This window comes from Dermacentor variabilis, chromosome 4 (genome assembly GCF_050947875.1).
Source record: "Dermacentor variabilis isolate Ectoservices chromosome 4, ASM5094787v1, whole genome shotgun sequence".
Classification (NCBI taxonomy): Eukaryota; Metazoa; Arthropoda; class Arachnida; order Ixodida; family Ixodidae; genus Dermacentor; species Dermacentor variabilis.
Window position 1 is genome coordinate 230,273,056 of NC_134571.1, and position 22,420 is coordinate 230,295,475.

The 22,420-nt window shown below is 44.5% G+C and overlaps 2 long non-coding RNA genes across 3 annotated transcripts in view; one reads left to right on the top strand and one right to left on the bottom strand.

Annotated features, from left to right (window-relative positions):
* The window catches only part of LOC142580178 (uncharacterized), a 200,048-nt gene that overhangs the window by 53,907 nt on the left and 123,721 nt on the right, over positions 1 to 22,420 (bottom strand). For both annotated transcript variants that reach the window (XR_012827607.1, XR_012827608.1), the window contains exon 2: positions 17,302 to 17,601. This is a non-coding gene — a long non-coding RNA (uncharacterized LOC142580178). The remainder of the gene's footprint in view (positions 1 to 17,301; positions 17,602 to 22,420) is intronic.
* The window catches only part of LOC142580179 (uncharacterized), a 77,031-nt gene that overhangs the window by 33,736 nt on the left and 20,875 nt on the right, over positions 1 to 22,420 (top strand). The gene's annotated exons all lie outside the window — the stretch shown is intronic.

Sequence of the window (22,420 nt, forward strand, 5' to 3'; positions counted from 1 at the left end):
TGAAGGCACAGTAATTGATGTACCTGTAAAAGAAAACATACTAATGTAAGACATGTAGATGTTTCTTGAGTCCAATGGTAGACTTGCCTGAGATAGCAGATTGTCTGCCACTGTTGTCTACACACATACTATTGACTAAAAAAGTTTACGGACCACAGGATCTCAGAAAACGCTAAATATCCGAGCAGCCTTTAAAAGTAGCCAGTAAAACCGTACATCACAATGTTCGCATATACTAGTAGAGGCTGGAAATGGGAATACCAGGCTTCGTTTTGAGGCTGCGGAGATATTCAGCTTTTTGTGAGATCCCTTCATTCGTTAACTTTTTGGGTCGATAGTACATTTGTATGTGTGTGGTTGGGAAGGTATGAATTAGAAAGTTTCTCCAAAAAAGCAGGGCTTTGCTACAGATGTGCCAGGCTGTAGATGTGCAGGCAAAAAGTGAAAAAGAATGCAATAATGTTTAACAATAGCACAGTGACGACGGCAACCAAAGCAAAGCAGCAGAGGGGTACATGTGGTGGCAGAAACTTGCACTGTATCTATTGCACTTATATTCTTGTACTGCAGGTGAGTGCAGAGAGTAAGTTACCGCGACTGCACACTGTACAAAACATAAGCGCTCTATGTAAACTTCGTTTTGAGGCGATCATCACCACAATAACAAAAAAAAAGCTGCATCTCTAAGTGACACAGGAACACGCTATGTTCAAGTAAACTGCAAGTAGCCAACACTACTGTCACTGTACGATGTCGTGTCCAATGAGGCAGGACATAGCCAAGGCCACATAGAATAAAAGTGACATTGGAGAAGAAAGGCTTTAGAGGAGGGTAATTTTTAACCACTTGCAGCTCTTTATATAGCATGGTGACATGAAGCTTTTTTGAGTAACCATTCGAGGAGAGATACTGTGTACCTGTAGGTAACACGCAACTAAAATAGTTTCAGGGACCCTTTGGGTGATGAGGTTAACATTTAGTCTTTTTTTCTTTATGCACCCACAAGGTTCTGTTACACATGTGCAGTTTTTCCGTGAACATTTTTTTTCCTTATCAATTTGTGTGCGTGTGTGATAACTTTATTTGGAATCCGGCGATTGGGAGGCCCGGGCCTGGGGCCGCCTAGATGGCCACTGGGAGCTGCTGCTCCCGTGCGGCTTCCTTGGCTCGCTGGACGGCCCAAAGTTGGTCTTGGAGTTCTGAGCTGAGCAGCACGGCCGACCACCGCGCCCGTAGATTTTCTGGGGAGACTGCCATTTTATTTTGGTATGTTTCACATCCCCACAACATGTGTTGAAGGGTGGCTCTAACAGACTTGCATAGCTTGCACATATCGCTCTCGTATATATCGGGGTAGAAAAGTTTTTAGTTGCACGGGACTCGTATAAGTTTCTGTTTGTAGTCGCCTCCAAGTAACGGACTCAGCTCTGTTCAGTTTAGTGTGAGGCGGTGGTAATACCCGCCTCCGATTTTGATAGAATTTGGTAATATCACTAAATCTTGTTAATACATCTTTTTCTCTCCAGATTTCCTCCTCCGCGTTCTCCTGACCGATGGAAGTCACTCTTTGCTCAGCTCGGCGAGTAAGACCTCGAGCTTCGCGGTGTGCTACCTCGTTGAGGTTGACTGCGGGAATGTCTGGAGTCGTATGCGCTGGGAACCAGATCAATTGCCTGCCGTTCTTCTCTGCATTGGAGAACTTTGCTTCATTGACTCTGATGATGTGCCATGCCTCAGGAGAGATCCTACCCTTTGCATAATTTCTAATGGCCGCTTGAGAATCGCTAATGATGTACTGAGCATTCGTGGAGACCAATGCTAGTGCAATGGCTACCTCCTCTGCGGTCTCGGAATGTTTGGTATTAACTGATACGCTTGTAAGGGGTTTTTGGGTGTGATCTACGATTACTGCTACATAGCTATTTCTGTCTGGGTATTCAGCCGCGTCTACGAAGGTTGCTCTGTCGTCTGACCCAAAGCTTCGGATAATTTTCTCTGCTCTACTCTTGCGTCTGCCGTCATTGTAACCTGGATGCATGTTCTTGGGTATATTTGGTACTAGGAGTTTGTCACGAATTTCTCTCGTTATCGTGCTCTTTTCCCCGTATAGATTGTGATAATTCATTCCTAGTTTGCTTAGTATATGCCGTCCCGTTTTGGTTTTGGTTAGTCGCTCTGCTTGAGATGTTTGTTGTGCTTCTATGAGTTCGTCCAGTGTGTTGTGGAGTCCTAACTTTAGCAAGAGATCCGTGCTCGTACTGATGGGAACCCCTAGCGCTAGTTTGTATGCCTTTTTTATCATGTTGTTAATTTTACGCTTTTCAGCTGCAAACCAATTGTGGAAGGCTGCTATGTATGTGATCTGACTGATTACGAATGATTGTATCAGCCGTATGATACTTTCTTCCTTCATACCTTGGTGCTTGTTAGTAATTCGTTTGATTAATCTCATGGTGTTTGTTACCTTTGTGTCTAACTTCTTTACGGTTTCCGTATTTGTGCCTTTGTTCTCGATTACCACACCCAGCACTTTGAGCTGGTTGACTATTGGGATATTCCGCCCGTTCTTGGTGTGTAGCTTGATTTCCTCATGAGCCTTGTTTCTGTCGTATCCTTTGGGAGGCCTGCCTCTAAGTGTGGGGCGGTACAATAGAAGTTCAGATTTCTCTGCAGAGCATGTGAGGCCTGTTCCTATGAGGTGTTCCTCTACTGTGTTAATTGCTGTCTGGAGTCGTTGTTCTATTGATCCGTCGCTGCCATCACAGGTCCAGATAGTAATATCGTCCGCGTAGATTGTGTGATTCAGGGACTCTATGTGATTTAATTTTTCGGGGAGTCCCATCAAGACGAGATTAAACAGCATCGGCGAGATGACAGCGCCTTGCGGCGTGCCGGCCCCTCCTGTGTCGATCTCGGGCGACTTGAGCCCTCCGACGGAGATGACTGCTTTCCTATCTGATAGGAAGCTCTTGATGTAGTTATACGTCCGTTGCCCTAGTCCTATTCGTTCGATGTTTTCCAATATGGTTGCGTGGTTGGCATTATCGAAAGCTTTTTTAAGATCAAGGCCCAAGATGGCCCTTGTCGAGCGCGTGTTATAATCGATTATCTGATGCTTAAGTTGGAGCATCGCATCTTGTGTCGAAAGATTTTTGCGAAATCCTATCATTGTATCTGGGTATATGGTATTATCCTCTAAGAAGTTGTCTACTCTGTTTAAAATTACATGTTCCATTAATTTTCCGACGCAGGATGTTAGGGAGATTGGTCTGAGGTTGTCTATCTCAAGCTTCTTACCAGGTTTTGGAATAAGCGTTATCGTCGCTTTCTTCCATTGAGCTGGCACTTCTCCTTTTACCCAACACTCGTTTATGTATTCTGTTAGTTTGGCTATCGATTCATCATCCAGGTTCCTGAGAGTCTTGTTGGTTATACCGTCCGGGCCTGGGGAGGATTTGGTGTTTAACTTTTGTAGGGCCGCGCGGATTTCTGCCTCCGTGAGTTCCTTATCAATTTGTGTTGTACGTGTTTTTTCACCAATAAACTTCCAGTTGTGAATAGGTGCTCGTGTGTGTTCCTTACTTTCCTTGTACGATTTTGTTCTGTTTTCTTTAACTTCAGTCTTTCCTCAGCGGCAATGCTGATGTCATTGTTATTGATTTCTAGTGCTTTAAGCTAATATGGCCAGTCCTACACAATAGAGAAAAAGTGAAATAAAGAAATGTGCAAGATATGCATGCTGGGATGTGAAGTGATTGCTTACGATGGGGCAGGGAGGGTGGACACCTTAGGGAATGATGGCTTGAACAATGTTATAATTATTTTCTTTTTCACACTTTCTCATTGGTCTCAGCAGCATTCTGCTTACATTATCATCAGCAGGTCTACCAGTAAATGATAAACAAATTCTGACATTATACCAGCTAATAACTGCCTTGCTCAAGATGGACAACTGAGCTATTTCATGATAGGAGTGTTTGAAAACTTGCATCAATACTGACTGAACGAAATGCTATTTTGCTTCAGCTACCTAGAAAGAACTAGCATTATTGGGGTTGATCTCTTGATATGTCTTATGGTAAATGAATGGAGGTGCATTTGCCCATTTAGAATGAGAATAGTGGAAATTAATGGGACATTGAAAAGACACTTCAATATTCCGACGGTTGTTACAATTATGAAGGGCATGACAGTTCCCGTAGCATTACTGTTCTGCTTACCATTTAAAGGTTACCAGCTTACTGCTGTGGTTTGGACATTAAACTCTACATTCGACCTCACATTGGGTGTTCTTGTTGCACCTGCCTTGAACCCCTCCCTTTCCATGCATATGAGGTGTGCTGAAAAAGAAACCGAACTTTTGCTATAACAGCTTTGCTGCTTATGGTACATCTTCAGTGCTGTCCCCTTCAAAGTAGTCCCCTCTACTGGCAATGCACTCTTCCCATCTTTTCTTCCATTTTTGGAAAGCCTCCTGGAATGCAATTTCTGGAATGGCATGCAGGTCTCTTCTCGCATTGTCCTGGATCTCCTCTAGGATTTGGAAAGGGTCTAGGTCCGGAGAATATGGTGGGTGGGGCACAAAAGGAGTGTGGTGTTTCGCTAAGTAGCTGCGGACAAGGAGCGACATGTGAGCCAGGGCATTGTCATGATGCAACATTCAAGCCTGATTTTCCCACAATTCAGGCCTCCTACTGCACACACAATCTCTCAAACATGCTAGGGTTCCCTGGCAAACTTCTTTGTTTACCATCTAACCATGTGGCACAAATTCTTAATGGGCAATGCCTTTGCAGTCAAAAAACACAACAAACATCACTTTCATTTTTGACCGACTCATACATGCTTTTTTTGGACGAACAGAACCTTTGGCCACCCACTGCGACGACTGCACTTTCGTTTCAACATTGTAGGCATAAACCCATGTCTCATCGCCTGTTATGATGTTCTTAAGAAAGTTTTCATCGTCATTGGCAGCGGCAAGCATTTCCTGGCTTATTTCAACACGGGTCTGCTTCTGTGCACCAGACAACAAACGTGGCACAAATTTTGCACTGACACGACGCATCCCAAGTTTGTCACTCAAAATTTCATGACATGATCCTACGCTGATACCCACGTCATCAGCGACTTTTCAAACAGTCAAACAACGATTTCCACGAATCATAGTTCGAACTCTCTCGATGTGGTCATCATCTGTGGATGTGGAAGGTTGTCCAGGCTTGGGATCGTCACCGACCAACATTCTTCCCTCTTAAAAACGCTTAAACCAATCATAGCACTGCGTGCGACTCATATAGTCCTCCCCGTATGCTTGGCTAAGCAACTGAAATGTCTCTGTGAAAGTTTTCCCAAGTTTGTAGCAGAACTTCACACACACACACTGTTCTTCCAATTCCTTCATTGTCACTTTGGCACCAATCCGAAGAGCAGCTTGTTCATGTGCTCACTTCAGCGGCTGTAGCTCGCCGACTAACAGTCAGAGCGAAACGCGGCGAATGGCAGTGTGTTGTCTAAACCGGCTGCTACATGCGCTCAGTAGCCGCAGCGCGCTCCCTCTGCTGATTGGCACGCTATTTCAAAAGTTCGGTTTCTTTTTGAACCCACCTCGTATATATTACTGCACACACACACACACACACATACACACACACACACACACACACACACACACACACACACACACACACACACACACACACACACACACACACACACACACACACACACACGCACGCACGCACGCACGCACGCACACACACACACACACAAAAACCTTGAGTCATAAGTGAGCACTGTGTCTGTCCCCTTTCCTTTTCCAATCAGTTGACACTGTTTTTGTTCTAAATACCTTCTAGGAACTAGGCCATCAAGAAACTGTCTTGCAAGTGCCCTATATTATCTGTGTTGTACAGTCCAGTTTGTCAGTCTACCTAAATTTAGAATTGTTTATAAATTCTGCTTAAGTGCTTCAAGATTTTATGTATTCTGTACACTTCTGCAGGTCAACACGACCACATATTTCATGTAAGTAAAAGTTACTATGCAGAAAATGCTCGTTTTATTTGAAGACTAAGCAGTTTAAGTGATAATGCATGTCCTGACTAGGTAAAGTTAATGAAAAGTGACCAAACATATTTTTCAAAGAAAGGCTATGTATATGTACTACAGGCAATACAAACCTCTATTTGCATGCCACTGCTATAGCTCTCATGACCAGTGTGACTTGCTTTCTGTAAGCAGTACAGGCTGTACAGAGCTGTCAAGTCAGCTAGTCTTTAGTCTATCTAGCTTGCTTTCCTGGTGCTTTCATGTATACAAACCAGAAGGCCGCCTTCTACAGTATTATGCTGAAGATTATAAATGGTTGCCTGACACTGTGTCTTGCAATGTTCACAGGCATTCGGCTTACCAGGATACATCATTTGTGTTGGCAACAGTAGGTGAGAGGTAAATAAAAAATAAAGTAAACATTAATTTAAAAGCCTTCATCTTCACTACATTGCGCAACATGAGGATGCCTTTCCAAAGGAATGTAGCCAGTGCCATCTGCAAGCACATTGCTCACCAGCTGCAGTGGCTTCATATCGACACAGGTGACACGCAAAGACATCATTGTGCTTGAAGTGAGGTGCATGTAAAGCACCACAATCCAATAAAACTGCTCATCTTTTATACATGTACTGCATTTTTGCTCCCACTTTGAGGATGACATGATGAGCCTGAATGGCATCAGCCATCCCTTACAAAAACTGTCCCAACTTTCATTCAAATGACTCAACCTAACTGTGATAGGCTAGCAATTTTCTTGTTTGGATATCCTGTTCAGTTTGTGCATGTTATAGTGCAGGCATACCACCAATTGAGTTAAGCATTGTGAAAATCAAGTACACTACATTGCCTGCTTAAGCACATGAACATTAAGCAACAAAATCTTTTTCTGCTCATGCAGTGACCTACAGCTACAAAGGAAGACACAAAGACAGTGCAGACGTGTAGGTAATATCAAGTTTTGATGCAGACATAGTAAGCTGTGGTGAAGAATGAAGTGTAATCTGTGTTTCCACTTCTGCATGAATTTTGTGGAAGTGCTGGAGGGTCAAGGTTTTATACAGCTACTAATTTATGTATGTGGTCTAATAAACCATTGCAAAATGAATTTTTGGCATCAGCAACAGATAGCCAGGCACTATCACAAAAAGAAGCAAAATAATGCTGGGGAGTGGTTGTCGAAAGTTGCAGGTTCTGGAGGAGAGAGACAAAAGGACAAGACTGCATCGATCAATTGGACATGACTGAAGGCATGCACGGTATGTCGAGCAAGAAGCGGATAGAAGGAGTATTAAGGAAACGCATGAAGGAGAAGTCTGACAGTGTGTGAAGGCAAGAGCATCACATAAAAAGAAAAATTTGAAGAAAGTCGCAAATGAATGGGGAGATTAGATGCCAAGGAGCAAGCATTTTCTGCTAGAAATGTTATTGCTCTCCTGTTCGCCACATAAGCATTGCGGATTAAACGAAGTCTCACTGTTTCGTGCAATGCGTTTGTCACTCGCAGACCACAAATGAATCGCTGTCAATGTTGTGTAATGAGCATTAAAAATTTCTCTTCAGCTCCTACTTTGTGATTGATGAGCCGGCTGTGCTTATATAGGTGCGGATCCACCTCCATAGGGTCATCACTGAGTCGAATTTTTTTTTACAGGAGCGTGGACGCCTGCATAGTGTTTTTTGACTGACTGCACATGGTTACCAGGCTTTTTATCAATCTTTTAAATCACCCACACAGGTGTACGTTATCCTCTTCATTTAGTATAGAGGGTTAAACATCGACAAAATGATGCAGCTCAAATAGGTTGAACGTGTATGCGTTTTCTATCCGCAGTGACGGACAACATGGCTAGAGCGTTGCATAATACCGTTTGCCTAAAGCCAGCTTCGCTGCACGACACCAGTGTCGCGCAATGAAGCATGCGCATTGTATTGCGGCAAAGTACACCAAGAGTGAAAGCGGCCACTGTGATATACGTGCCCACTTGCCGTCACGTCTCCTGCCGCAGTACAAGCACGGAGACGCCGAACAAGTGTACTGGCAGGCATTCAGAGTATTTCGCATGCGGTTGTAGCGATCTGAGCCCTTGTTTCACCCACATAGAGCGCCCCGTATATGAGCTAGACATCGTAACAGCCGGGATTATTAACTAGCCAATATCAGTGTTACTGTACAGTTTTCACAAAGGTCTACTGCTATGAAATTGCATGACGACAATTTTTTCTTTAGCATACATTTCTTCCGTATTCATCCGCAGGGCGTAGTGCTTTGCCAGTGTGGCTGTACAGCTCTCAACGATCTACGGCTCAGATTGCATGGCGACGCAAGTTTTAGTACTTACACATACAGAGTACAAGATTTCCATTCCCACGAACCTGTGATGTAATCTCAGTTACGTTAAGAACTAATGCATCGGCACGGCAGTTAATTCATAAACTGTTTCCGTTCCCGCGATTCCCCTGAAGTGTGTGGTGTGCTGACCTTGATCAACGACGCTAATGAACAATGCATCGGCACGACGTAATGCTTTGCCACTAAAGTCATCCGAGAAGACACCTCACTTTTAAACGTATCCCCTTGCGACTACAAAATTTAATATGCTACCGTCGCAACAAAATAGCAACAAACTCACCTCGGACGCGGCTTTTTCGCCTTGCCGGTCACGCATCCTGTCGATTCTGTGCAGCAAGCTCGGCTAGGGACAAACGGAGCAAACGGTTTTCTTCTCCGTAGTACCTAAATGACGAGAAATTTTGAGCACCTAAAGTCCCCACATTTCTCTCTCGCAACCACTGCTCCTCGCGCGTGCGCAGAAAGAGCGGTGAAATCCAATTTCGATGTGCTCGTGGTATCACGACGCTACAAGCGAGACGCCATGCTGCTACGGTTGCCGGATTAAAACTGTCCACTGTCACCAAGTCTAGCATGCGTCTCAGGAGCTGGCAACCTCGGCGCGTAGCAACATGGCGGGGCTCTTGCGGTTCCCGATTTCAATGCATGGGCCCTATGTGTAGCTTGTCCTCTAGAGTCAGTATAGTAACTCTATGACCAGCGGTCTCGCGTAGCTTGTGGGTCGTGGCCATCGCCGTGGCCAACGTTTTGTTGTGGCTAGCACGCAGACGCGGCTACGTGAAACTAAAGCCCCTGGTAGGCGGAAACGTGTATGGAGGGGCTTTAAGTGAGAGAGGTGCGTGAAGGAGAAGGGCAGGTTGGCGGTACTTAACCTGGTCGGCGGAAACGTGTATGGAGGGGTTTTACATGAAACAGGCGTAACTGTGTGCTGGCGCGGTCGCGAGCCGAGGGTGACGCGACTTTCCGTCCCATCCATCGAAGCGCCCTCTCCGCCCTGCCGATTGATAGGAATCGGGACCTACGCCGGTGCGACAGTTTACGCTGCGAGGATCGCTGCGCGAAACCAAGGCTCGGAACCTGTGAGATGGAGTCGTATTCCACCACTACTACTAATGATACGCAGCGCGATGCCCTCAAGAGGAAACAAAACGCCCTTGCGATTACTGTGCTGCTCACGTCCTGTTAATGCAATTCGGCATACATGGACACGGCGTGAAAGCACTGAATAGTGTTTTAACGTATTTGTGCTGGCACAAAACGTTATAAACAGTCCCGAAAGAGCCTATATTGTGTTGGATGTTAAAGTTCCCTCTAGATATCAATAAATATTGCAGGTATGTGCCAATTTCTTCACCTAATTGCAGAGAACTCTCTCGGACCGTTATTGCCTATTTATGGCTTCCTCCATGTCCCAATATGCTGAATTTCAAGTACATTGAAGTTGTTGCAGATGCGAAATGCCACTTTTATGATGTATTTGGTTCGCCTGTTAAATATACTTTAAGAAGTTCTGTTCAAAAAGAAATTCCCATCTTTTTACAACTGGGATAAAAAATGTTAGAGGTGGAAAGCTGCTATAATGGCATTGTGCAAGCTAATGCTTTAATTTAAGAGCCCTGCTTTAAGTGAATTTCTAAAGCACATCAATTTTGCTTGCCTTTTTCTGTTTTATAAACTAAAATGTACATCTTTGAAAGGCAGCCTGACCCTCTTTAAATTCGAAATATTGGACACAGACTGGGAACACTGCTTTCCAATACACTTGCTGAAACTGTCTTATCAGAACACCCTAGTACACAATGCAGATCCATTAAGAAGTGACAAGAGAGTTTGACAATTTTAATCATTGAAATACTTAGCGAAACCTTCTTTGGGTTGTTTTTTCTTGCTTTCAGACGCTGCACATTGCCTTTTAAGGCGTGTTTTCAGTGTTTATTTATGGGGAGGGCGTGTTAACATCTTTTACACCATATCAATTATGTGGTGCCATAATGTGTTCTTGGATGGAGTCTTTCTTGGATGGAGTCTTGCCCTTTCATTCAGTACAATATAATGTTTTTTTGTGTCATAGGCCGTTTTACATTTGAGTATGAGTGTAGCATTTTGCTAAGTTTTGCTTCTGTCACCCAAGCTTGCAAGTTTGCTACCCACTGCTGGTGACATGTGACACATGTGACTTTTGTTCAATAAAAGGAAGTCTGTCACTTATCCTGTGCACGGGTTGTCTTTTTGAATTACAATTTCTTGTCTATATTAGTTCTTTTGTTGCATCTCAGATTAGGAATGGCTATCATAGTTGACATCATTTAACCATATTGCACACAATGTGGATATGTACTTGCAAAATGGCCACCATAAATATAAATAGAAGTTAATAATTCAAAAATAGTGCCTTTGCATGGTGGGACAGCCATGAATTGTAGCTATAAGGTACCAGCGCTGCAAGTAGCACTGTTTGTGCAGAATATAGTTCAACTCTACTACTTTCAAACATCATTGTTTTTGTCTGCATTTGTATAGCTCCAATTCCTGTGAACAACACACATCTGGTGGAAGAGTGGCTTGCACCTGCAGTTGGGCCCAATGAATAGCCAAATTTCTGCCCGTTTTCATGTTATTAGCATATTAGTAGAGGCGGCGTTCTTATAGTAGCCTGTTTGCCCAGTGTAGAAGCCTCTGCGGGTGTCAGGATCTTGTACACATCTTCGGCTTTGCAGGGGACACAGCATCTGGCACAAAGTTTGTCACAGGCCATGTCTTTGGGGCAAGTTGGGTTTACTCACTTGCAAAGGGAGAACCAATAAACTTGTTGGATAATAATTAAAACGCCTGTACACTCAGTGGCCTTCTTCATTTTGTGTGACATATATGGTTATAGCTAACCTTGCTTTATGCACTTCTTGTCCGGCAGCAGTCCTACTTTTGAAACACTCGGGATAGCTTTCAGCAAGCTGGACAGGAATAGCACTGAAAAACCAGCAGATGTTAATTGTCGCACTTGTCATGCGAAGCTTTGTACAGTATGATGAGGGTGGAAATTAATGAGGGTGTTCCTCAAGGCCTTGTAGCACATGTCATGAGTTTGGAGCAACGTGATGTATAGCACTTTTCTGATCGCATACTATAGGTTCAGCAGGTGTGGCCATGGTTTAAGTGCAGTGCAAGGTCACGCAAGAAAACAGATATCTATGAGCAGCACCGTGGTAAAGGAGACGCTGGGAAATCTAATGGGAAGCCTGTTGAACATCTAATTGACCGAGTTGCTGGCTTCATCAGGCAAAGTGTGATAAAGAGAAGGAAGTCATCAACACATCAGAATGTTTTTGCATATAGACACTGCTAAGGTTCTGAGGCACGCCAACAAGTCTTAGTGCGCAGGCTATGCATGACCAACTACACATGCCTTCTGTTTGGACAAAGAACTGCTCATTGTAACTGGATGAAGATGGAGTGGATAGAAATAAACGGCAGCTCCATTAATCTGGTTTCACTGGCAACACTGATTTGTAAGCCCGCATCGCCATTCTCCGCAATGCCTTCCTGGGTGGCATCAACAAGGACCAGCTTGAGGCAAGGGGTAATAGACATATTTACAAGCTAAAAATACATGCATGCATGGAGAGCACATTGCATCCAAAAAGTGGACACTTCACAGGGGCACTGGAGAAGGAACAGATTATTGACAGTGGGCAAAGACAAGCTTCTCTGCTACTAAACATCCAACACTGTTGCCATGTAACGACCCCTGAAACAATCCCTCTCAAAGAGGAAATCATCTTTGTGTATCCATAAAGAGGGCAGCAGGCAAAGCCCCTTGAGCAATGATGCCAGCTTCAAAAGGCCCACTTGCACATCCTGAATGCTTCCTTCTTAGACTTTGCTGGGTGCAAGCATTCTACTGTCCAAAAGTTGTCATTGAGAGCACTGTTCGTTTGGTTGCAATACAGTTCAGAAGTGATTGCAACAAATTACCCTTCCTAGTTGGTCTGGAGGCTCACGGTGCTCATGAAGCAACACCATGAGATAAGCAAGGTGACTGGATGCCTTTAAGCCCTTGTTCGTTTATCACACTGTTTTGTTAGTAACAACCATGAGATCTGAAACCAACAAGCTCAAGTTCGGCACTCTAGTGGTTACTGTGGAGGATCCATATAATAAAAAGCACAAAACAGAAAACTCAACAGAAAGGATAAGGCACCATTTAACACTTAGTATTGCTGCAGCCCACCCCCTTTTATTTTGTCTGGTCATGCTACATTTTTTTCTATAGATAGGCATGAACTTATCCTGTGCGCAGCTTACTGCAGAGAGCATAGGTGATGTTCCCAATCGGTGTCCGATTTTTATATACACTATGTGCTGGCTCAAAGAGACTCGAAACAGTGCAATGGAAGCTTCTAGTAGAGAAGGTACCTGGAAGAAGAAAAAATTGCTACAACCACCTTGGCAACATCTTGTCCCCTTAATAAAAATTGTGCTTCCGTATCAACTTCAGCCCTCCAGTTTAGAGTACCAGTGCACTTATGAACAACGAATCAATTCTCAAAGAGCACGTGCAGTCCAGCCAGAAGCATAGGCATGAATACGCATTGTGCTCCTGCATTGAAGGTGAATAATGCATTACAAAATGGCGAATGTGCCTTAGTAAGCTTCCCGGCAATATGAATTTGTAATGTACAAAGAATTTTCAATAAGGCTTACCAAGAGCACAGATGCACTTGCAAATTATATCACAATTGAAAATAATGAGTAAACCTATGTGCCCTTTCCACTCTTAGTATGCTTTACTGCACGATGCTACACTCCTGTATTGCGGTGTAGCAAGCTACGAAAAAAACGTTGCATAAATGAGCTTTTTAAGATTACCTTTTTCGCAATACATCTATGTAATGCGGTGAAGCATACTAAAAGTGGAAAGGGGCCACTGTCACTGGACATAAAAAGAGTTCTTTAATTATACACTCGCGCAACCACCGCCTCTCAGGTCGCCTGAGTGGACATATTTATTTATTTATTTATTCAATACTGCCGGCCGCCATTTGGTAGCCAGGGCAGGAGTGGGTACATGACGCTTTTCATATTAATGGTCCATCAAGAAAACAACAACAGTAGCAGTTACGACAGAGAACCACATAGGCACACAGAAGGTTACTGCGAAGCAAAGCAAACAAAATAAGATGCAAACGCGTTACATTCAAATCCAAAAAAGAAAGAAAAGAAAAAAAAACGAGCTCACAAAGTTTATTGGCTAGAACTGATTGCTGAAAAAAATGCATCGGGTGATGATAAGGTGGCCACATCGTAGGGCAACTTGTTCCAGTCTGCTATCGTTCTTGGAAAGAACGACAGCTTGTATGTGTTGGTTCTGCACTGAGGCATTATAATTGTTTTGTCGTGTTTGTGTCGAGTCTGTCGGGTTCTGTTGTACTGCATGTAAGTGTGGAAGTCTAATTTGGTATGATTATTAATGATTGCAAATAGCATCTTCAGACGGTGCATTTTTCGACGAGATTCCAAGGTGGGAAGACCGGAGCGGCTAAGAAGATCAGATATCGATACCCGTCTTCCGTAGGCGTGTTGTATAAATCGCAGTGCCTTTCTCTGAACCCCCTCGATACTTTTTACATTCGTTTTAGTGTGCGGATCCCAGATCACGTCAGCATATTCCAGTAGGGGGCGCACGAGCGAAGTATAAGCTACAAGTTTTGTTTTAGTGGTTGCATGTTTTAACCGATGTCTTATTAGCCATAGTCTTTTGGATGCCACTGAAACCATGTTTTTAATGTGGGGGCTCCAACTGAGGTTCGAGCTGATCGTTACGCCAAGATACTTAAATTGTTCTACTGGTTCTAGAGGAGCGCTATTAATTTTGTACGAATACTTCAGTGGATCTTTCTTTCGGGTTAAGGTCATTTGTTTGCATTTCGTGACATTTAATGTCATCGACCAGTTTTGGCACCAATTACTAACAGCACACAAGTAGTTGTTTAGAACGAGCTGGTCACGTTCGGCGAGAATTGTGTGATAAATTACGCAGTCATCTGCGAAAAAACGGGCCCGCACAGGAGAGTCAAGTTTTAGGTCATTTAAATATATAAGAAAAAGAAGCGGCCCAAGGACTGAGCCCTGTGGCACTCCTGAAAATACTGGAGCGATGGGTGAGCTTGAACTGGATATCTGGACGTACTGTTGCCGGTGAGATAGGTATGAATCAAGCCACTGTAAAATTTGTTGATTCTGTAAGATGTGTCTAAGTTTTAGCAGAAGTTTACTATGCAGTACGCGGTCGAAGGCTTTTTCAAAGTCCAGAAAAATGGCATCTATTTGTCCTGCTTTGTCAAGGGTTTTACAGAAATCATTGGTAGTGTGAATTAGCTGTGTCACAGCAGATAACCCGCGACGAAATCCATGTTGAGCCTCAGAAAAAAAATTATTGTCTTCCAAGAATGAGGCGATGTGTTTGAAAACAAAGTGTTCCATAACTTTACCTGCGGTGCACAGCAAGCTAATTGGCCTGTAATTAGCGACACAGAGTTTGGTACCAGATTTGTGCACAGGAATAACCTTAGCCAGCTTCCAATCCCTGGGAACGTCACCCTCTCGTAGACTAGTACGGAATATAATAAAGAGGAATTTCGAACACCATTCCGCGTATCTGGAAAGAAACGTGTTCGGAATATCATCAGGTCCAGATGATTTCTTTGTATTCAGGTGTAGAAGGGCGGAAAAAATGCCTTCTTCGCCTATGCTAAGATCAGGTATCTGGAAGCTGGTTGATCTGAAATTGGTAGACGGACCATCACCACGCAGGAACACAGAAGAAAAATAGTCGTTGAATGTTGCCGCTATTTGTTGTCCGTCACTAACGTCCACGTCATTTATTGTCAATTTGTGTATGGGGTCCTTTTTTTGAGCTAGATAATTCCAGAATTTTCGCGGGTCATTAATGAGGAAGTTGTGCAGTTTTACATTTATGAATTGGAATTTTGATTGTCTTATTTGATTTCTTAGCTCTCTACGAAGTGACGCCACAGTACTGTGTGCAGCCCTCGAAATGTTACGGGAAAGTCTGCTTACGCGACGTTTTAGGTGAATTATTTCTCGCGTAATCCATGGACTGTGGCTATGAATTTTCTTTTTCTTCAGCGGGACGTACCGATGAATACACATATGTACCGTACTTTTAAAGTGCAACCACAATTCATTCGGACTTGTGTGGCCTTCACTGTACCTTGCAAAAAAATTGTCGTATTCTTGTTCAAGAAGGTCTAAAATACTCTCTTCTTCAGCGTCATTGAAATCGTAAAATTGTTTTGTTGATTGGCGTGTGATTGGTCGTGCCATATTGGTTTTGAAAAGCACTAAATCGTGGTCGGATATACCAGGCACAATATTAACCGTGAAACCCAGCCTTTCAATAGCATCAGACACAAATACAAGGTCTAGAAGTGAGCCCGTGGTAGCAGTAACTCGCGATGGTTCAGCCACAACCTGCTTCAAGTTACAAGAAAAGGCAATATCGAGTAGCAAATCAGAATGCCGGCATGAACATGAGACGCTCAAGGATTCCCAGTTGATTTTTGGCAAGTTAAAATCACCACACAAAATGACATGTGAATATCGCTTTTTGTGCTCATTCAAAAAGTCATACAGCGTCTCGAGCATACCTAGATCTGAATTTGGAGGCCTGTAAACGGCGCCAATAAAGATGCTGTGTTTGCAAGTATGAAGTCGGATCCAGACCATTTCTATGCTAGTATGGTGTGGTACAAGCGTGTAATCTGTTCCTTTCTTTATCACAATGGCTACCCCACCCCCTCTAGAACTGCGGTCATGGCGGATAATTTCGTGCGAATGAGGTATCACATCCTTATCGGATATGTTATCATGGAGCCACGTTTCGGTGAGCACTGCAACATCAGGCTCATACGTTAAAAGAAGACCTTCGAAGTCTTCCGTTTTATTCCGGATGCTGCGGGCATTAATGTTCAGAACAGAGAACTCGCTTTGAACTGTGTCTCTATGGCCTAAATTGCGGCTCTTAAGCGGACTCTTATTTCCGAAGTTACAGTTAGGCCGTCATTGTGAAGCTAGCGGGACTATTTTATCTTGAGTGTCGTCCCATTGGAACAGTTTACCATTAATTTTGATTTTGTCGAATGACAGCACGACCTTGGCACCTTTCTTCCTGTATTCAGCAGCAGCAGCCCAGAGCTTCTTTCGGATTGATTGTACCCGCGGGGAGAAATCTTCCGATATGCTATAGGCTGTGCCTCTCAGTTTGTTACAACTCTTCAAAATATTGACCTTATCTCTGCCATCCATAAGTTTAAATATGACGGGTCGGCATCTGCCCTCGGCTGGGCGGCCAATTCTGTGAATACGCTCGATAGCCACGTTTGGAACCTTTAGAGTGTCAGTCAGAATGTTTTTAGTCACGACTTGTTCGAGGGATTGCCAATTTTCTTCGGTCGATTCTTTTATGCCATATACAATCAAGTTCTCTCTTCTACTCCTATTCTCCAAGTCGTCTACTTTCAAAGCCAGTTTTTCGACTTCTGACTGAGCTCGTCAACCTTGCTCGTGTAATTAGTCACCGTAGCAGAAATATCGTCAAGCTTCTTGTCAATTGAAAACAACTTAATACTTGTTTCGTTAATCTTGCTGTTAGTAGCTTGCACAGTGTGTTTAAGTTCATGAACATCATCAATTAGGGTCTGAAGCATCTCTGCAGTAGACGGTCCCGGGTTAGTCTCTACGTCACCACAGGTAGGCAGTAGGTTCACAAAGCAATGGTAAATCGCAGTAAGCATATCACTCAAAGACCGTGGGCACGGCAGAAGCAAGAGGCAAACATTGTCACTGCGATAGGTATACGTTAGGCGATAGTCTCTCACCTGAACGAAAAACAGGAAAGGATTCGTGAGCGGCATTGTCGCTGTGCCCCTGCCGTGCCCACTGGCCGGAATCCGCGAAGTGGCCGGACCTTTATGCTGCCAAAACTCTGACGTAATCGATGACGGCGAGGAAAATCCGGCAAGTAACGGTGCCCATGTGCGCATGTCCGGGAGCATGTCACTGATATCGCATCTCTGCGGACTGGTAGGCCTGAAGATACAGTATTCCGTCGTCTCAGCCGCAGAAAGGCCGAAGCATGTCTCGATGGCTGGGGGTGTCGGGCAGATGAAGAGCACGGCCTGAACGAAAAACAGGAAAGGATTCGTGAGCGGCATTGTCGCTGTGCCCCTGCCGTGCCCACTGGCCGGAATCCGCGAAGTGGCCGGACCTTTATGCTGCCATACTATGCTGGGTGATAGCGGTCCCCTCCCACTTTTAGTATCCTTCAGCGCGTAACTAAAACGTACTGCGGCGAAGAAGCAGTACATTTGTATTAATTGGGTGAATAATCAAATGGTTTTTACAACAGTACAGAAATAAACGCGCACCATGCATCAGTCTACCACATGGAAGAGCGTCGCAACAAAAGGTAGCTGATTCACACAGGCTGTGTAGCCCGCTTATCAGTCGTAAAGGCTATTATGGGAAATTCAAAATTTCAGACACACAGAAATATGTTTATATGTTTACGTTCGTACTCCTTGCGTAATAAGACTGCCAGAACTTCCACAATAGGAAGTAATTTACAACACACAAATGCAAACAACACAGACATATATGCCTTGTTTTCAACTCGGTCGTCATGCAAATGACATATAGCACGGAAAAACGTGAACATGCTGTGTGTTAGCATCGTAAACTTCATACTAGGCAAGGAGCACACCACAATCCCGCGACAGCCGCTAATGAGACCAAAACGGGAGCACATATCTGTGAACGTGCAAATGGAGACCACCAAGGCACTCTGCGCCTCCAACACCCCCGCCCCCCCCCCCCCCGCTGCACGGCTGCACCACTCGTTTCAAGCACAGCACACCTAAAACACATTCAGCGCTGAACAGTGCATGGGCGGTCGACGCAGTCGCATTTCCATGACTTGTAGCGAGCAGCACATCCCCCGATGTCCGTTAAGCAAAGTCGGACACGGCGACGCCACATCGCGGTTCGCAGAACTCCGCTGCCGAGGTGCTAGGCCAGTTCGACATTTCAATTGTCAAGTGTTGTGTCGGCACAGGCAGGCAAGTGGGGGCCCGTGCCCAGCAAACGCGTGGCGAGCGCCGACACAGTGAAGGAGACTCGGAGCTAACTGCTCCTGATGAAAACCGGAACGAAGACTCAGCCGGCTCGCGGCCGTTTATTGCTAAAAAGGACTTCACACGCCAGATGACACCTCCTGATTGGTCCCAGCTCGTCACATTGGATGGATGGATGGATGGATGGATGGATGGATGGATGGATGGATGGATGGATGGATGATTGAGGCTCAGCCCTTTGAATCGGGCGGCGGCGGCGCGCGCCACCTAGCCTTTAATGGTTCTATATGCATGCATACCTATGTATTTACTCCTTTACTTTTGGGTTGATATTATCCACCAATCAGATAGTCTCCGTTTAGTTATTTCTACCTGTTCAAAGTCTATTCTACTTTCACTGTCTTTAAAACCCAAGGCTTTGAATAGTTCCCCGTTAGATTCAACTGCAGGGTGAAGTTGTTTACAAGCAAATATCAGGTGTTCAGCCGTTTCCTCCTCCTCTCCACACGCCTCGCACACCAAATCTATCTCCTGGTATCTGGCTCGGTACGTTTTAGTCCGCAGTACACCTGTCCTGCCTTCAAACAACAATGAACTTCCCTTAGAGTTATCGTAAATATTTTCTTTGGCTATTTCTTGCTTAAACGTCCTGTATGTCTCCAATGCCGATTTGGTTTGCATCTCTGTACTGCACATACCCCTCTCTGCCTCCTTAACCTTTTTCTTGACAGATGATTCCTTACTTGTCCCCCCGCTACTGCCCAAGTATTTGCTTGTCAATTTTCTAGTTCGCTTCCTCCACCTCGTGTCAACATTCCTCGTGTATAAGTAACTCAAAACCTTCCTAGCCCACCGAATTTCCCCCATTTTTCTCAATCGCTCCTCAAATGCTATCTTGCTACTAGCCTCTTTGCCCTCGAAAGAAGACCATCCCAGATCCCCCTGCACTCCAAGATTTGGTGTCTTGCCATGTGCTCCCAGAGCCAGCCTACCCACACCACGTTGCCTAATTTCCAACTGTTGCCGGATCTCTGTTCTAATACATAGAACTGCATTGGCAAAAGTCAGGCCTGGTACCATTACCCCCTTTCATATCCCTCGTACTACCTCGTACCTATTGTAGTTCCACAGTGCCCTACTCTTCATAATCGCTGCACTTCTGTTACCTTTAGTCGTTAGATATTTTTTGTACTCTGTCAGATACTCAATGCCATTATTTATACACACCCCAAGGTACTTGTATTTATCGACTATCTCCAGCGTGGCCTCCTGTATCTTATGCTCGCCGCAAATGTTATCATTAAAAATCATGACTGCTGATTTTTCTTTGCTAAACTTCAAGCCTAATCTGTCTCCTTCTGTACCACATATGTCCATTAATTCCTGCAGATCTTCTGCATTGTCAGCCATTAATACAATATCATCCGCGTACATCAGTCCTGATAATGACTGTTCAATCAATTTTCCTTTTTTGAAAAATGATAGGTTGAAGCCGAGTCCGCTTTGCTGTATTTTGGCCTCTAAACCTTGTAGGTACAGCATAAACATCAGAGGTGACAATGGGCACTCCTGCCTAAGCCCCCGCCGAATCATTACAGGCTCCGAAACCTGCTTTTCCCATTGTATAATCACCCGGTTACCTTTATAGATACCTTTTAAGAAATTGGTTACTCCATCTTGCACTCCTAAAGTTTCCAGAATGCCCCACAAGCCCTCTTGAAGTACACTGTCATAGGCTCCCTTGATGTCCAAAAAAGCCAGCCATAGGGGTCTGTGTTCCTTTTCAGCTATTTCAATGCACTGTGTTAGCGAGAACAGATTGTCTTCTAGCCTCCTATGCTTCCGGAACCCATTTTGTAGCTCTCCAAGTACCCCCTCGTTCTCTACCCATGCCTGCAGTCTGTCCTTTATAATCTGCATAACCACCCTGTAAACCACTGACGTCACTGTTATAGGCCGGTAGTTATTTATGTCAGCTTTGTCCCCCTTTCCCTTATATATCATTCTCATCTTACTTAGCCTCCATTCGTCAGGTACTTTACCATCCACTAGCATTTTGCTCACCACCTCCCTCAATGCTTTCTTAGATTTCGGGCCCAATTTCTTTATTAACGTAATTCGAATACCATCGGGGCCTTCCGATGTGCTACTTGGTACCCTCTTCTCAGCCCTTTCCCACTCTTTTTGTCCAAGCGAAAGCAGTGGGTTGACCGGGCTATCCCTCTCCGACGTACTGTATGTACCATTTCTCTGTTTTGTAAATTTTTCCCTCGTCATGGTTCTTATATGCTCCATTGCCTCCTCTCCTTCTAACCGAGTACCTTGAGCTGTTACTATATACCTCTGCTCTAGGCTTGTCCTATCACCCAAGGAGTCCATATGTTGCCAGAAGTTTCTAGCTGCCTGTTTATCTTTTTTATTGCTTATTTTTGACAGCCATTGGGACCCTTTTGTCTTGATTTTCTCGTTGATCAAATAGGATGCTTCCCTTTTGCATTTTATGCAGTTTACCCATTTCCTCTCTACTTCTGCTTCAGGGTCTCCCTTACTTTTGGAATACCTGTGTTCCCTGGAGGCTTCCTGACGTTTCTTTATGGCCTTCTTAACCTCTTCATCCCACCAGCTCTTGAGTTTTCGTATCCCTTGCCTTGTTTTCCTGACTCGCGCCTTACCTAGCTCACGCTCAAATAGTCTCATTAACTTTGGACAAGTCCAATCAGTTTCAGTACCCTCTGATATTTCCTCTTCAATTTGTTTGGCTGCTATTTCCACTTGGTCTTCTGAGTAAAAAATCACATCTGGCGTTTCCTCGCGCGTCGTTCGTACTTTAGTTTCCCTCTTAAAACTCAACTTGATACGTTTGCGGTCACTACCTATACTTCTGGAGCCCTGTTCACCTATAATCATGGCTCCTAATCTATCGTACATCCTATGTGACATTAACGCATAATCTATCGTCGATTGTCGACCCCCTACCTCCCATGTTATGATCCCGTCACACTTTTCGGTAGAGTTACAGACAACTAAGTTAAGCCTCTCACACATATCCAGCAGCATGTTACCTGTGGAGTCTGTTTACCCATCCATATCTTCAACATGCGCATTCATGTCTCCTAATACAATTACTTCACATCCTTTTCCTAGCTCATTGATGTCCGCTGCTATACAGTCCAACATTTTTTGTTTTCCTCTTTAGATGCATTTGATCCTGTCCAAAGCCTAGAAGTGTTTCTTTTAGCCATAAATGCTCCTTGCATTCCTGTTTGGCCCTTTGCCAATTTGTATTTTTATGAATGAGTGCTCCAATTCCCCCACCCTTTCTGCTACCCTGCACTCTGTTGCAGTATTCCCATGCATAATCAGGGTTACAGGGCGGTTGTTCCATGTCCCTAAGATGTGTCTCTACAAACCCATAAACCATTCAGTTCTCCTGTCTTAGTTGTTCTTCGATTTACTCCCATTTTAGCCTATTTCTGCCACCTTGCATGTTAATGAACCCTATGTCTGATTTAATTTGGATCTTGCGCTTATTCCTGTCACCTCTCCTACAGTACCGATGTTTGCGTGTTTGTGGCTCCTGCCTCGAATCGTCCACGCCTACACTGCTTTTAGGGCTCTGGGTCTCCCTAAAAAAGCTGTTGCCTGGCGACCCATCCTGCCCCCTATCCTTTTGCCAGTGGCAGCACTGTAGTGAATGCCATCCTGCACAAAAGGCCGGAAGCCGGTTCCGTACACGTCCCTGTTGACCTCCATCACGCTGTACCCGAGTCGTCCGCTCAGACTCCTAATGACCCGATTGGCCTCAACCACCCTGGTAAGCCTGGTAAGCCTGGCCCTGGACATCTGGGATAGTGCATATGGTCAC